The sequence below is a fragment of the Stegodyphus dumicola genome, chromosome 8 (assembly GCF_044657685.1).
Source record: "Stegodyphus dumicola isolate Sdum_Otavi_A_Nest chromosome 8, ASM4465768v1".
NCBI lineage: Eukaryota > Metazoa > Arthropoda > Arachnida > Araneae > Eresidae > Stegodyphus > Stegodyphus dumicola.
The window spans coordinates 62023752-62038689 of record NC_140775.1 but is presented as its reverse complement, the minus strand read 5'-3'; positions in this window follow the sequence as shown (position 1 = coordinate 62038689).

The window sequence follows — 14938 nt, the reverse complement described above, 5'->3', positions numbered from 1 at the left end:
TTTTAATTACTTTATTTAGATCTCTAGGATCCAAGCATAATCTCAGACTCCCATTAGGTTTTTCAACTATAACCAAACTTTGAACCCAATCGGTTGGTTTATTTACTTTCGATACTATCCCTTCTCTTTCAAGTTTATCTAAAATATCTTTTAATTTAGGCTGTAAAGCTTGAGGAACACGTCTTGGGGGGTGTATTACTGGTATTGCATCATCTTTAAGGGTTATATGATATGGTTCGTCAGGAAATTGCCCTGTACCTGTAAATACATCTTTATACTGAGCAATTAAATCATTTTTATTAATGATATTGCACTTTAAAGAATCAATCCTTTCAATTAGCTTTAATTATCTTTCAATTAGCTTCCATTTTGCCCTGACACCATTTGACATCCCACTTCTGACACCATGAACTTCTTGTGTAGTTTGTTGAATTTAATTACTTCTGTACTTTACTTCTGTATTTAATTACTTCTGTTCTGTACTGTAAAAGAAGACTCAACTAATGAGTATATCTCAAGAATTCAAAACTTTTATTATTACAATTTTAAACAGTTCTCATGACATTCAGCTAGCACAGTAACACGTGCATCACAACAACGGAATCGCATAGCATGAACGCCATTAAAGTTAAAGTTATTTGAAATATACATCACAGCCGGAAACATGGATTTCCTAGTAGTTAAATCTGTGGCCGGCATATGAAGGGCACCTGCATACCTATCCAATTTTAAAGACACTACACTGGTGTTACATTTATTGGAGACAGGTATTATCATGATCTGCTGTCTATTAAGGTTTTGTTTTCCTCGATGAAGCATTTTGAAGATCTTCTCCGGATAGGATGTCAACATAGTGGCAGTGCTTGAATCCTGCTTGAATGGTTTTCTTTCAGTAAAGATTTTGAGCTAGAGGATTAGCTTGCAGCGATCATTATTTTCTTCAGTTCTGAGCTCTTTGAGTTTTATATGTTACAAAAGCATATGTAAATTAATTCATGAGAATTTATCTGATTATTATGGCAGTTATTTAAATTATGGAATATTAAGTTATCAAAATTAATTCATAAGAAATAAATTCTTGGGTCTCTTTTAATAAGCAGTGTATGAGTAGAAAAATATTAATTCTATTACTTAACCATAATTTTTTTGCTCTGGTTTAATTAACTATACGGATTTTCTTAAAAATTTCCAAGTATAAATCATTACCTACATTACATACATTTTTTAAAAAAATCTTTTCTGGTTACAAAAGTTTTTAAAAATTCTCATACCTATTGATGCATTGTAGTTAAATACAATTACCGTAAAATCAGTTAAATGAATACCGTATAATGTATACCATATAAGCGGTGCATATTTTTCTGTTTGTAATTAAGAAATACTTACACACACATGTGGTAACCTTCAAAACGATAAAAATATATTGAAAGAAAATTATAGTTCAACAAGACATGATTATCTTCAGCAAAACACGCGACGTAATGAATTTTCCGGAAATAATTACTTTACATGAAAGCACGTGATGATTCAAATTTGATAGAAATTATTATTTTTTTAGCAAATCACGTAATACCAGTGTAACTGATGTCTCCTCTGTAAAATTTCAGGTTCCTAGAAATTGAAACTTAGATTTTTAATTTCATATCTATGTTCTGGTAGTATTTGATCGTAAATACACAGAGAGTAAGGGAGGCGATTGAAAATAACATGTATCTTTATAAAGAAGGTGCTTGAAAAGAATAAAACTATGTGAAGGCGCATTCCCATGCAAAAGAAACCAGTTATTCAGCTGAAACTCTCCGGGTAAAATGTGTTGAATTCTTTCCAGAAGTTTGTCCATTACATCTTTATAATGCATGAAGCTTTATAATGCTTTATAATGCATGCTTTATAATGCAATGTTTCCTCGGCAATAAATTACTTATTCCTTAACATTTTTTTTTTTAAATTAAAAACAATCACCAACCACGAATTTTACTTGAGATTTCCTCAGTTTGAAATTTTTGTGGTAGTAGTTTAGATGATTGTCATTTCATCTCAGAGTCATAATCAAGCACCAGTTTCATCTCCGGTCACAATTTCGTTGAAAAGACTGAGATTAATGTCTGTTATGGTCTGCAGAAGTTCGATCTTCTTTATATTCTGCAATGTGTGAGAGACGAGAACTTTTTTTTTCTAGTTTTTCCACGACAAATTTATGAGTTATGTCCTTACTGATGTTAAGCTCATTATTTATCTTGTAACAGACAGGTGACGATTTTTCAGCAAAAATTATCGAGATTTTCAATGATTTGATTCATTCGAACTTGCAAAGAACAACCTCTCCGAGTTCGTCATCAGCATCTGCACGTTCCATTCACGAAATACGTTATATCGTGTCTACCTTACAACATTTCATGCCTCCGTTGCAGTTTTCCTTAATTTACTGCAAAATTTTATTGCTATTTTTCGTCCAGCTTTCGAATCCAGGGCAGAAAATGCTCATTCAGTCAAAGCAAACGATTAAATGCATAAATTATTCTGTCCTTATGATGCTTTAGGAAAAACAAGATCAGATGTTATAGTAATAACCCATTATTATTTGCAACTTTTCTGGAATATATTTAAAAGATAATTTCTAAAACATCGTAAATGCATCCAGATTACGCTTACATTCCTGTGGATAATCTTTACTCTGTAATAATGTAAATTCCTAGATCTTGTAAAATTGAACACTCTTTTAAGTGCAATAATTGATAATTATGTGATGATGAATATATGTGTATGATGCTGCATTTTATTTTCTTTGATGCAGGAATTCGATTTAATAAACCTACGTTAAGTTTGCAAATATAATATATCTTGGAGATATAAGCTTTATAAATTCAGTGAGCTAATTTTGGTGCTACTTTGGTAGACTGTTGCACGGATTTTTGCGATTTTTCTTTTGGCGAGTAATAAGACTTATGGTAAACCCACTGCTGGATAAGTTATTTATGGTAACCGATACTTTGTTGTCATTTTATTTTAAAAAAAAAATGTGTTTTATTGTGCATAAATTCCGTGTTTTAAATATTATTTATGGCTTCTAAATATTAAAAATCAATTTAATTTTGCATTTTTATTTGAAATAAAAATTTTATTGTTTATCATATTTTATGGAATTTTATGTTGTGAATGATGTAATCAGTGACGTCACCTTACTTTAAAAGTAATTGGTTTTAATATGTATAAATTTAATCTAATGTTTTAAACATTATTTAGGGCTGTTAAATATTAAAATACAATTTAATATAGCATTTTTTAAAAAATGATTTTATTACGTATGAATTTTTAAATAATTTTAATTCTAGGCGTGATGTAATAAGCTCTCTGATTGGTTATAGAATATTTGCGCATTAACGAGCTGTAATCAGCTTCCTTATTGGTTACTGACAATTTGTGCATTTCCACGCCGTTTTAAAATTTAATTCATATCTTCGAATTCCTTCAAAGATGTTATCTAAATTATGATTCCGATTTTTTTGTGGTACTTATCAATAAACAACATGATAAAATGACTCAAAAATGTAAGTACATATTTTTATTTTATTTTATAATTGTATACTTCAATTTTTGTTAAATTAATACACTATTTTCAAAAATTGCTGAGATAATTATTGTCTATATGTTTTAATGTTAATTATATTCTATATAACGTATTTTAAAGTATTTGGAATTAATAATATTCTAATTCTTTTAAATGTTGCTATGATGGTTTTTAATTCGATATTCAATTTCAGTAATATTTTAATCTAATTAAACGTTGGCACAATGTTTTTATAGCGGTGTTTTTATTCTCTTCTTTGCTATATGAAAGTAATAATAACCTTACTGTAGTATTTTATACTCATAGTAAATGTATTTATTTACACTTGCCTGCCATCTTAAAAAACGACATTTTCAACAAAAAATTAATCCATTACTTTTAACGATATATTTTTTTTTTTTTTTTTAAGTTTCGGATGCTTTACTATGCGTAAAAACAGCGTTTTTCAAGATGGCTGACGATTGTAAAAACCGCGCCAACGTAAATCGCCAAAAATCCGTGCAACCGTCTACCAAAGTAGTACCCTAATTTTACTTTAACATATTGGATTTTTTTAGTGGGTTTTATATTTAAAATGTTTACATAGAAAATTACACGAGTATTCACGACTTAAAATTAAGGAAAATTAAACCTTGAACCTAAGGTTTATTTTTCTTTAATTTTAGCAAAGCATTAGAGTTAAAGTTAGTTTTATAGCAATTCTTTGCGTATTTCGAGGAAATCTTACAGTTTCTTCTCTCTCATTTTCTCAAACATAATGTATAGTAATTTGACAGTAATGAATCACTTTACTTTAAATATGAATTTTGCCTAATTTTAAAGTCAATTAGCTTTTATTTTATACATAATTTAAGGAGAGTTCTTATTTTTTCAATAATTAATTTCTGCTAAAATAAAAAATCTTTGTCCAATCACTCCGTAAAATATTTATGTTAACTAACCAGTTATTTTATACGAACTTTTATTATCACTTCCCCCTTCCCATTTTTCTGCCAGAATGCATATTGTTGCGTTATTTTCTTCCTTCACTTCACATTCGTTCGTACGGGTTTCGTGCGGATTTGGAGTGAATAACGACGACAGCACTCAATGAAATATCGAAACACATTTTATTGGCTAGTATTCTTAGGACAGCTCCAAAACACGTTTACAGTCGTCCAAGATCTACCATAAACCCGCTGAAGCAATCAGCGACACAGTCTTCAGGCAATCAGGATCTAACGGTGGGAACAGTTTCACTGCAAAGCATTAGAAGACAGCTGCCGATTCTGCTCAGTCGTTCTCGGAACTCCAATATTCCCGAGACTCTCCACTCGACGATGCACTCGACGATACACAGAGCACAGCTCCCGACTCTTCAGTTCAGTCGTTCCCGGAGCTCAACAATCTCTCATGACGATGCACTAACCGCAATACACTAAGAGACTCTTTCGATGCATTCGACGACCCACTCGGCACTCGCTACTCGGCTGTGAACTCGATCGACTCCGCACAGACTAACTAACTCAATACTGACAAGACACTCTAACTCGACGTACCAGCAGGTTTTATATAGCTTTCGGCTTGTGTTCGAGAACATTCTGAGCTAAACCGGTAAGAATTCGTTCCAGAAGGGCCCACCAGCGGCCGAGCGGTAAAGTCGCTGAACACTGGTAGTTCGGTCCGAGGTTCGAATCCCGCGAACGGGCTGGCTGCATGGGCGTTTTCGTGGTTTTCCCCATGTGTAACGTGTATACGAGCCAGTTTCCCTTAGAAAGTCCTCCACGAAGGCATCCCTCCCCTGAGGCAGATAGCTCTAGTGTGCTTTGCCATAATTATATACACACACACACACACATACACACGTTCCAGAAGGTTCTCCATCTGTCTATGGTATATCGCCAATTCTGTCGCCAAATGGGCGATTCCTTGCTAAATGTGGCAATCCTGCCTTTTTTCAAAGGCGTTTTCTGGCAACCCTAAACCAGCTTTGCAGGAAGCTATCTTACCGCGCTGGGACATTTCGTAATAATATTTTAGCTCGCGTGTATTTAAGCGATAGTATGAAATGTTTTAGTCAGAGCGAGTCCCATTTGCTGAAAGCTACATTATTACTTGTTACTCTTTCTACATTAGCATTCCTGTGTACGGCATTGCTTTATTTTCTTGGAAATAGTGTTGTCACGTCAGTGTAGGTTTGAGCCAACTTGTGCTGTCAACTATCTCTGCATCGCCTTTTTATATTTAGTTTTAATTTAAAATTATATTTTTTTTAGTTTCAGGCCACAAATGCTGGCTGGTTTTAATAGCACCAAGAGTGCCATCTATTCAATTTATTGGAGTTCTTAATTAAAAGGGTCTTTTATATGCTTAGTATGTTTAAGTTTGCTTACCTAGACATAGTGATAAGTCACTCACAAGGGACTTAGTGTAATTTACCCAAACAAGTGAGACTCTACAACTTGATAGAAGCAAATTACGCTTTAAAAATATGAAGCAAATATAACTACATACTTGACGTATCCATAATGATAGAGATAAGTAATCCTAAAAGCCAGCGGGAAATCGAAAGAGAAAAAGCGCTACTCCTTAAGTCGCGCAGTAACAGAACTTCCATTCTCAGCCTCTTAGAGGATTCCTTCAATTAGCTGTAAGATGCTGTAAGTGGCTGCTGTTTTGAAAAGGAAGCTGAATATTTTTATTAAATTTTTTAAATGTGTAAATATTTAAATAAACTATTTCGCGTCCAATAAATTAAGATTTCGTTTAGAGCGCAATTTTGATGTTTTCAATCTAAGTGCATTTTTTAGGTTTTTGCTGCTCTACGTATTACAATATTCGTGTTTTCGCCTGGTTCTGAAAGCGGCAAAAGTTTATAAGATATTTTCTCCCGCTTCCCAGCATGCCTTCGTGGAGTAACGGTACCACACGCAGGGCGTATTCGAGAGGACCTGGCTACGAATCCCAGCGAGGGACCAGCTCATTTTTCCCGTTTCCTGTCAAAAAAGAAAAAAAAAAAAAAAAAAAAAAGGAAAATATGAAAGTTTTCAGATTTTACATCACACCCAAAAAGGCTTTTTTTTTAACATTTTGTGTGTTACCTTTACTTTTTAAATATCATGTTCTTCTCATTTAAACTATAAAATTCAGTTCAGTAGCAATAGAGTGTTGCCATTTTTTGCTTTTAAGTCGTTGAGTTTGCTATTAAAAATTCGTTAAAAATTTTTAAAAATATGAAATAGGTAATAAAACAAATTCCAAATGTGGGCTTCTAGATGCCCATATTCGGGTGGAGATGTACGTTATTCAAAATTGGATGGCACCAGGTATCGTTGTTTTATTAGAATGCGAGAAACATACATACATTTATGTAGATTCTTCATTAGTTAACTTCTTCACCTACATTACAGGGCGATAATATTTGGTGGCAACAATTTGAAAAGTAAACCGACACTTATAGTGAACCAACGCAAAATGTCAAAATGAAATTAATAGTCCTTCTGGGCAATTGCCTCTTTGGACCCCCCTCTCCCCCCCAAAAAAACCTAATGATTTTACAAGCTCATTTTCAGAGTGCAGCTAAAAATCAATTCAAAATTCGATTTTTATTTAGTTTCAAATCTTTAAACGCGTCAAATAGTAAGCTTCTCTTAACAGTTTTACAAATTCATGGCACTGGTTACAGTTAGCATTATACCTGAGAATAGGATGAAATATTTTTATGTTTACCAAACTCGAAATAAACAGTTAATGTTCTTTTAATGACTATATGATGTGTTTGTCTGTTTATTCCAATTAACAAACAAGCATACGTAGAAAAAACACGTTATGGTTATCAGCCGGAGGTAAGACTTTCATATGAACTTTAATGCAAGACAGTTTAAAGAAACCTGACTCATATTTAAGTTAAAATTGTGGAAAAGCTCGAAAACAGCAATGAAAAGGGTCCGTTCGTCAAGATTTTAGCCCCTTGACTAATTATCGATATTCAGCTTTAAGACATCTGGAGCTTTTATGGTTATAATTTGTAAACTCGAAAATTAGGTAAGTGATGTTTCACATACATAAGTATTGTTATTTTATGATTGAAAATTGCAAGTGCATAATTTTGCACTCAATTATTTGATACCATTTCTCTCAAAATGGGTTTCTGAACTTAACCCATTAAATTACCTGAAAACTCGATTAGGAAACATATACAAGTTGCTAAATTACCAAAAACAATTTAGTGATCCAAATTTGTAACATAGTTTCATAATTTTATCTTTCATTTTACTGAAATACATTTCACGAGCTGTGAAAAGAACAGTGGTTACTTTGTGTGAAAAAATACAGTTAGTGAAACTTCATGTGCTGATTGCTCGAGATTATATACTAAGGATATGTTATAATTAACTTCTAAATTATAGCAATTTCAAAAACAAAAATTTAAATAAGCGAGAAACCATTGATAATTTCTTCTGCTTTATCTATTGAGTCGCTAAGAGATAGGGCAGTAGAACAGATCTCGTAGATTTCAATTACAGATTATAAACAGCGGGTGCCAGCTGACTGACCAGTTCGTCAACGCGGTCTACCGGATTCCAGAAGAATGTGTTATGACATTCGGAGTGGACTGTCTATTGTCCGGTGCTGACAGGTGGTTAATAACTTGACCCATTTCATTTGTAAATGTTTTCGTTTTCCTGAGAGTCGCAAACATGTGACAGAGAGATAACTGTCCTGACTTCTTATACTTTTTGTCTGGTGTCCAAATACCTGCTCGAGATACACTAGGAACTGAATGAGATGCTTATCGGTAACAAAATCTGTAGGTTTTATTTTAAATGACAAGCAATAGTATATGTATTTCATATATTTAATTTTATGATAACAAGATATTATGATGTTTCGATTAATAATATAATATTTTACAAACACACTTTCAAAAAGGCGAATCTGCAAAATTGTTGCTTGGAGCCAAAAAGCGTTCAAAGGTTCAGCATTTTCTTGATTTTGAGGAAAATCGGGTTTATATAATAATAATTGCTAGGCTATGCATTAATTTGCGGAAAATTAGGAAATCACCCAAAACGGAAACAGACTATGCATTAATTTGTTTCCGTTTTGGGTGAAAATTAGGAAAACTATGTAGAAAAATACATGTAAACTGAAACAGTAAAAATTGCAGATTCGAAGTTTCGGCTGGGTGCTAAGGATATGAGTATTTACATTTTCTCATGCGGAACCCTGATAATGATACAGAATTATCGATACCATACTTGTGTGTTATTCTATTATTACTGCATTTTTTATGTATTAAATACTATTACTATACATGCTAACATGATTAGACCTTTGTAGGTTTTTACTCGATTTAATTGGAAGTTTTGTAGTAAACAGAAAATGATTCTACATGAACTAAATTTGATTCTTTTGCAGACAAACGTACAGATGTTTTTAAATGTTCAATACCACTTTGCATACAGCTGTTAATTACGTAATCTTATTAAATTATATGACTTCCTTACCTCCCCTTTGCGCCATTCACTCTTCGTTCCTTCCAAAGCAGCGCTACTAAGATTGTTTACAAAGAGCTGTACCGAAAATAAATGCTTAGCAGTTAATTACGGACGTAATGTGCTCATAAAAACTCATCTCGCATAGAAAACCATGGCAGTGCTAATAATATTTTGTAATTACTATGCAAATAATATTAATATATTTGTTCTTTACTTTATACGAAAGCTACATTTTTACAAGAGAGCAACCTATCACGCTCTTAATAATAAACTTCGATTTTCAAAATTTTGATCCCTTCGAATTTGTAACGAAATACAAGCATTTAAGAGAATAACTGCGAAATCTAATCGTTATATGGTACAAAATACGATAATAGTTAAGTTGGAAGGTCAAAGGCCAGAGTTAGCCACCATAAAAAAAGAAGTAAAACTGCATCCTTCATTATCTAGCAAATTTCTTCATCCTCACGAACACAATAGATTATTAGAATATGGCAAAACACATGAAAGCTGTTTGATTAAGGGAAGGTATGCCGCCTTGGAGGGCTTTCTAAGGGAAACTGGTTCTTATTCACGCTACAGATGGGGGAAATTACTAACACCAACCATGCAGCCAGCCCGTTCGAACTCCCTTTGTTCATCGGTTTTAACCAATCGGCCAATGGTGGGAGCCCTCTCATTACATCTGCATCTTGGTCTTCAATATGTAATGCACTTCCGCTTATTTAAATTAACAAAAGCTGAAAGAAAATCTAGTGTTATTTTGTTTTCCGTATTCAAAGTTGACACGTGAAAAATCATCAACTACTATTAATACAGTGAAGACAATGGAAAATTACGTATAATGTTTATGTGCAAATTCTTACGCAGTAGTCAATAACCTATTTTTACAATTAATAATACGGGTAAGGGCGATATTCTTATATGATAAATTACATAATATGCGCAGAAAGTAAACTGTGTCATCTTAGAAAGTACAATGGTAAGTCTGACTTTGAAGGAAATGAACGTATTATTCCTTATTGTGATGAAACAAATTATGCTCTTTCGCATTGATTTATGTCGAAGTATTTTTTGAATCCTTCTTAATTTGATACTAGACTATAATCCGCTTATAAGGTAAATTCATATTCGCTAGGAGGGTCGAGTTGTACCCAGATTCTAACTAACTAACAAATTATACAGAATTTTGCCTGTTCATTATGCTTGAGTTGCATAAACAAATTTCATTTATATCTTTACTATTGTCTCATTTTACAATGAGTCTGCTCATTTTAGAATTTATGCAGATATGAGTGGTCGGCAGTGAAATTAGAAGCGTAGTTGCGTGGAAGACTCTTGGCATTCACGGCAATGCTACTTGCCATTGGAATTTCTGTCGATTGGCGAATCATTGCTGGTATCCAGTTAAACCGAAAAACACAAAGATGGAATTGGTTTGAGTCACTGTTGCAATTTGGATCACTTTGTTACACAATTTGTTTCAATCACTGTTACAGTTAGTACGAAACACTTTGCAGATACAAAGAAGTTTGTATCACTATTACGATATTAGAGAAAGCCCTATTAGATTTTATAATTGTAATAGTTTTTAAAGACTTAAAGCTGAAGTATATCGATGTGTGTTTGTTTTAAGAATTAGTAAAGTATATATAGGGACGATGCATCATCCAAAGAATCCACTTAACACCCCATTTATCTTGTAAAGAAGCTAGTTGAGTTTAGCTAGTGCCTCCGATGGGTATACGAAGTACACAGTCTTCTTTTGATCCTCACAGAGATAGAGTGATGCAAATGTCAAATAATATTGTTTTACTGCTATATTACAGAAAGGAAATGGACGATCAAAAAGATACCATTCTTTGAGGAGAACGTGAGAGTTACAGTTTATGTAAATTTTTAACAGTATAGATACGGGTATGTGTGGGTTATGAAACAGTGACTGATACAAGTTTTAATTAATTACTATATAGCAAGAGGAAATGTTAGGACAAGTTTATCTATGAAAAACCTTCAACAAAGAATAATTTTTCTCTTTAAATTCAAACTGAGAATTCTTCAAAGTATGTACAAGGTACTTAATGCATTGGACAGAACTACTGCTGCTAAATGAATCATTCGGCAGTGGCTTTCAAAGTTTACAGCATGAAATAAAATGAACATTGTAGCCATCTCCCCTTCTATATTGGTCCTACCGAACTCAGTGATCGACTTAAAGGTAACGAACGTGATAACGAAGTGATAACGAACGATTAACGATTGATAACGATTGAGATCTTTGCTAATATTATACAAAAACTGAATGTTTTCTATTCCAAATGTTTTTGGCCTTCTCAGAAGTAACAGACAAGATAAGGAAGCTTGATATATGGCTCATTAATTAGAAACGACAAAACGACGGGAAGTATGTGCTCTTTTTCTGAGTTCTAATAAAGAGGAAACTTTTATTTGCTTTAGTAGTTGTAAAATTTGCATGTCATATGATACCTGCAGATATTCGGCTCAAGACGTGGAAGTAAAGAAAGTCTCAGAAATACATCAAAGACACCTTTGCATCCAAAAAAGACAATACTCATCGTATGGTGAAGTTTTTGTTACACTACTAAAATTATGTCTTTGAATGAGGTCAAAATTGACTGCAGATATGCAAATATATGAGAAATATACGCTCAAGCATCCAGCAACGGCAAAATAGGGCACCAATCTGTTCCGCCTACGACAATGCCAACTCCTACTCAATCATTCTGAAAAACCAAGACACGAATACACTATCAGGATATGATAATGTAGGGTTTTAGTGGGATCTATGACATATGCTTCTTATTAATTGGACGTTTCGCCAACTGCCCTTGTATTTTTTCTGCTCTTGCATTTTTGGACATTTTCCCCTGCCCTTGTACAATTTCCTGATGTAAGCAATTTGTATACATACTGGCAGCAGTTTGTAGATAATATTGATTAGGCAAGTTATATTCAGTTCCGCAGATCTTAGAAATGAAAGTGGAATAAAGAACAATTTTTAATCTATTAAAAAAGTAGACATTGTATGTAGTTTGCAGTTCTTAATCCTACCCATTCATGTTTATCTAAAACCTTTTCGTAGATTTGACATTGTTTCCCAATGTAAGATTCATTTTGTTATCTGACCCTTGAAGCCGAAGCGTAAAATTCAACAGAAAGTCTTTGAATAATGAGCAATTTTATCGAAAAATACATGATTTATGAATTTATTAATATTCAAATTTTACCTTATTCAATATAGGTATAAATAAGAAGACATTACTCTTGATTTTACTGCCGTACATGACGGCCACTTTTGAATTTTACAACTGTTTTGTACGATGTGATTTCATCCAGTCCATGGCTGGACTTTGCTGGGAGTCATTGTTATAATTTAGACGTTAATCAGATTTTTCATAAATTCTACCTCGAAAAGACATTCAGTTGCAAATATCTGATCTAAACGATGGTCCAAGTCCCATCCAAGTAGCTCCATTTTTTAAGAAGATTTACCGCTTAGTTAGTACTTTATATACATTTTGCTGATGCGTCTTTAAGCATACGTTAGTAGTGAATATTTAAGGCATACTAAGGAGAAACAAATTATGATCCTAACAGAGGTTTGTTAAGATAAAAGTAGCTTTAGAGATTTACCTATGAGATTCATTTAGCTATGGGGGTTTACTTATGATTATCACAGACATTTTCAACATAAAAATGTTTAAGCTTCTAATGGACACCGTGTTCGATAAAAAACTTTGAAAACTCAAGTAAAGATTATTTAATTTCCCATTCCCGAAGCACAGAAACCATAATGTATTGCAAAAACGAAGTAATTATACAAATGATTTATTAAAATCAAAAGAAATAACTATAACAAGATAACAAAAAGTATCAAAAAGCTATAATTCACATATGTTAGTTTGTAAGCAATCAAAATATTTCTTTCGAGAAATGGTTATTACGTTGATTAACGTTTAATACATTGATGATCTGCAAAACACCCCTTTCATTGGAAAACTCAGTTGAATACTAAATTCTCACATATTTCCTTTTTCACCTTTACTAATTATATGCACTTTTATACGTATATTTCTATGTTTGCCTTCTGTAGTGTTTTTAATGAACCATTATTAGACATTTTTGGCACATGGAATATTTATATCACTACCATCTTCATACAATCAGGTTATATATAAGATAAATTCTAGAATTAAAACAAGCCATGCAATACTTGTACCTAGAAGGCACAAAGAAGCATTTTTGTTCGTGGTGAAGCTTGCAGATAGGTGAAATTAACCCGTCTGCAGGTTTATCACGTAATAAATAATCGCGTCATTTAAATCAGAGCTTTTCACTTTAGATTTCTTACAAAACAGTCACGTCTTGGTCTTAGACTTCTTGTCTTTGTTTTAGAAACTTCATTACTAGTTTATCGCATGAAACCTCTGTTTTGACTTGTAATTCTTCACTTTTATGAATACTCAGTTGCCTTGTCATTGATTGCACATTAAAGGTTTTGTTTTAAAATACAGATTGAGGTAAACTGTAATGTGGGTAATACGCTACTTGAAGGTGATAAGAAATAACTACTCATTGGTTTTTTTTTGTTGCCTTTTACGGTAAAGGCTTCGTTATTCTTTCTCTGAACAAAATAATGCTATTTCTCGAATTGCCACAGCATAAAGCCCTTGAAATGACTTTAATATAATCAATGGCCTTTTGTAAAAAATGTGTTTCTTTAATTGTAGTATAAATCTAGTAATTTATTTACATAAGTTTATTTAATAAAAGTACAATTGTTATGTACAGTTTTAACAACTTTATGAACAATTTTATCTATATAATCATGTATAAGAATATGTCCTATAATTTTAAGTTGGTTTGATTTTGGTTTTATTTAGTAATACATACTTAATTACCTTTAAATGTGTAATTAGGTATCTTAATTTACAGATATTTTGTTATTTTATTTAAATAACTTCTTATCATTCTTTTACATGATTATAGAAAAATAAACAATATATGGCAACTAGTTTTAAGAATATCTGCACAGGGAACTAAAACAGCTGGTTCAGCTGGTCAGCGTTTAGAAATTATTGATTGGATTAATTATTTAAAGAACCATTAAAAAAACTTGATATCAACAAGATAAATTAATACATTACTAATTGGCAGCAATATTAATACTGTATAGCATAAGATATCAACATACGTCTTATGCATGAAAAAAAAAAATAGTTTCCTTAATTTTCAGATAAAAGCTTTTACCGTGTGTAAAATTAATACAAATATTTTTAACTCCAAGAGCTTAAAATGATGATGTACTGTAAGTTTAGGGTACTTAGTTGTATTGATTGGAGTGTCATTTTCAAGCCAAGTGTTTCAAAGCTTGTTATTAAAACTACACAAACGTTTATTATATATAATAAGATAAATTAATGCAAAAACATTACACTTAATTCATATTTACTTATAAATACATAGTATTTAGATTGTTGTTGTGGTCGAAAGATGCTGCATGAAATTTCAATTCTGAAATCAAAGTATCATAGTCCATAATCTATTCACTCATTGATACTAATGAAATTTGAAATGGTACTACTTCAAAATCCTATAATTGTAAACAAAACTGAGAAAATGACAGACTTCTACACTTTTAATTATCTTAGAATATTTAAGATAATCAGCATAAAACCATGCATCGAAATATCTGAGCATCTGTTGTTTGTTGTTTTCAATCCCCCTGGTGCGGGAATACCTATACTAAGTCAAAATGGCCACGCCGCGAAAGAAAATTCTCTATCATCCACTGTTCCGGAGAAATGCCCATGCAGTTCAGAAGAGTCTGAGCATCTTACAATGTGACGCATTTCCATTTTCAGACCAA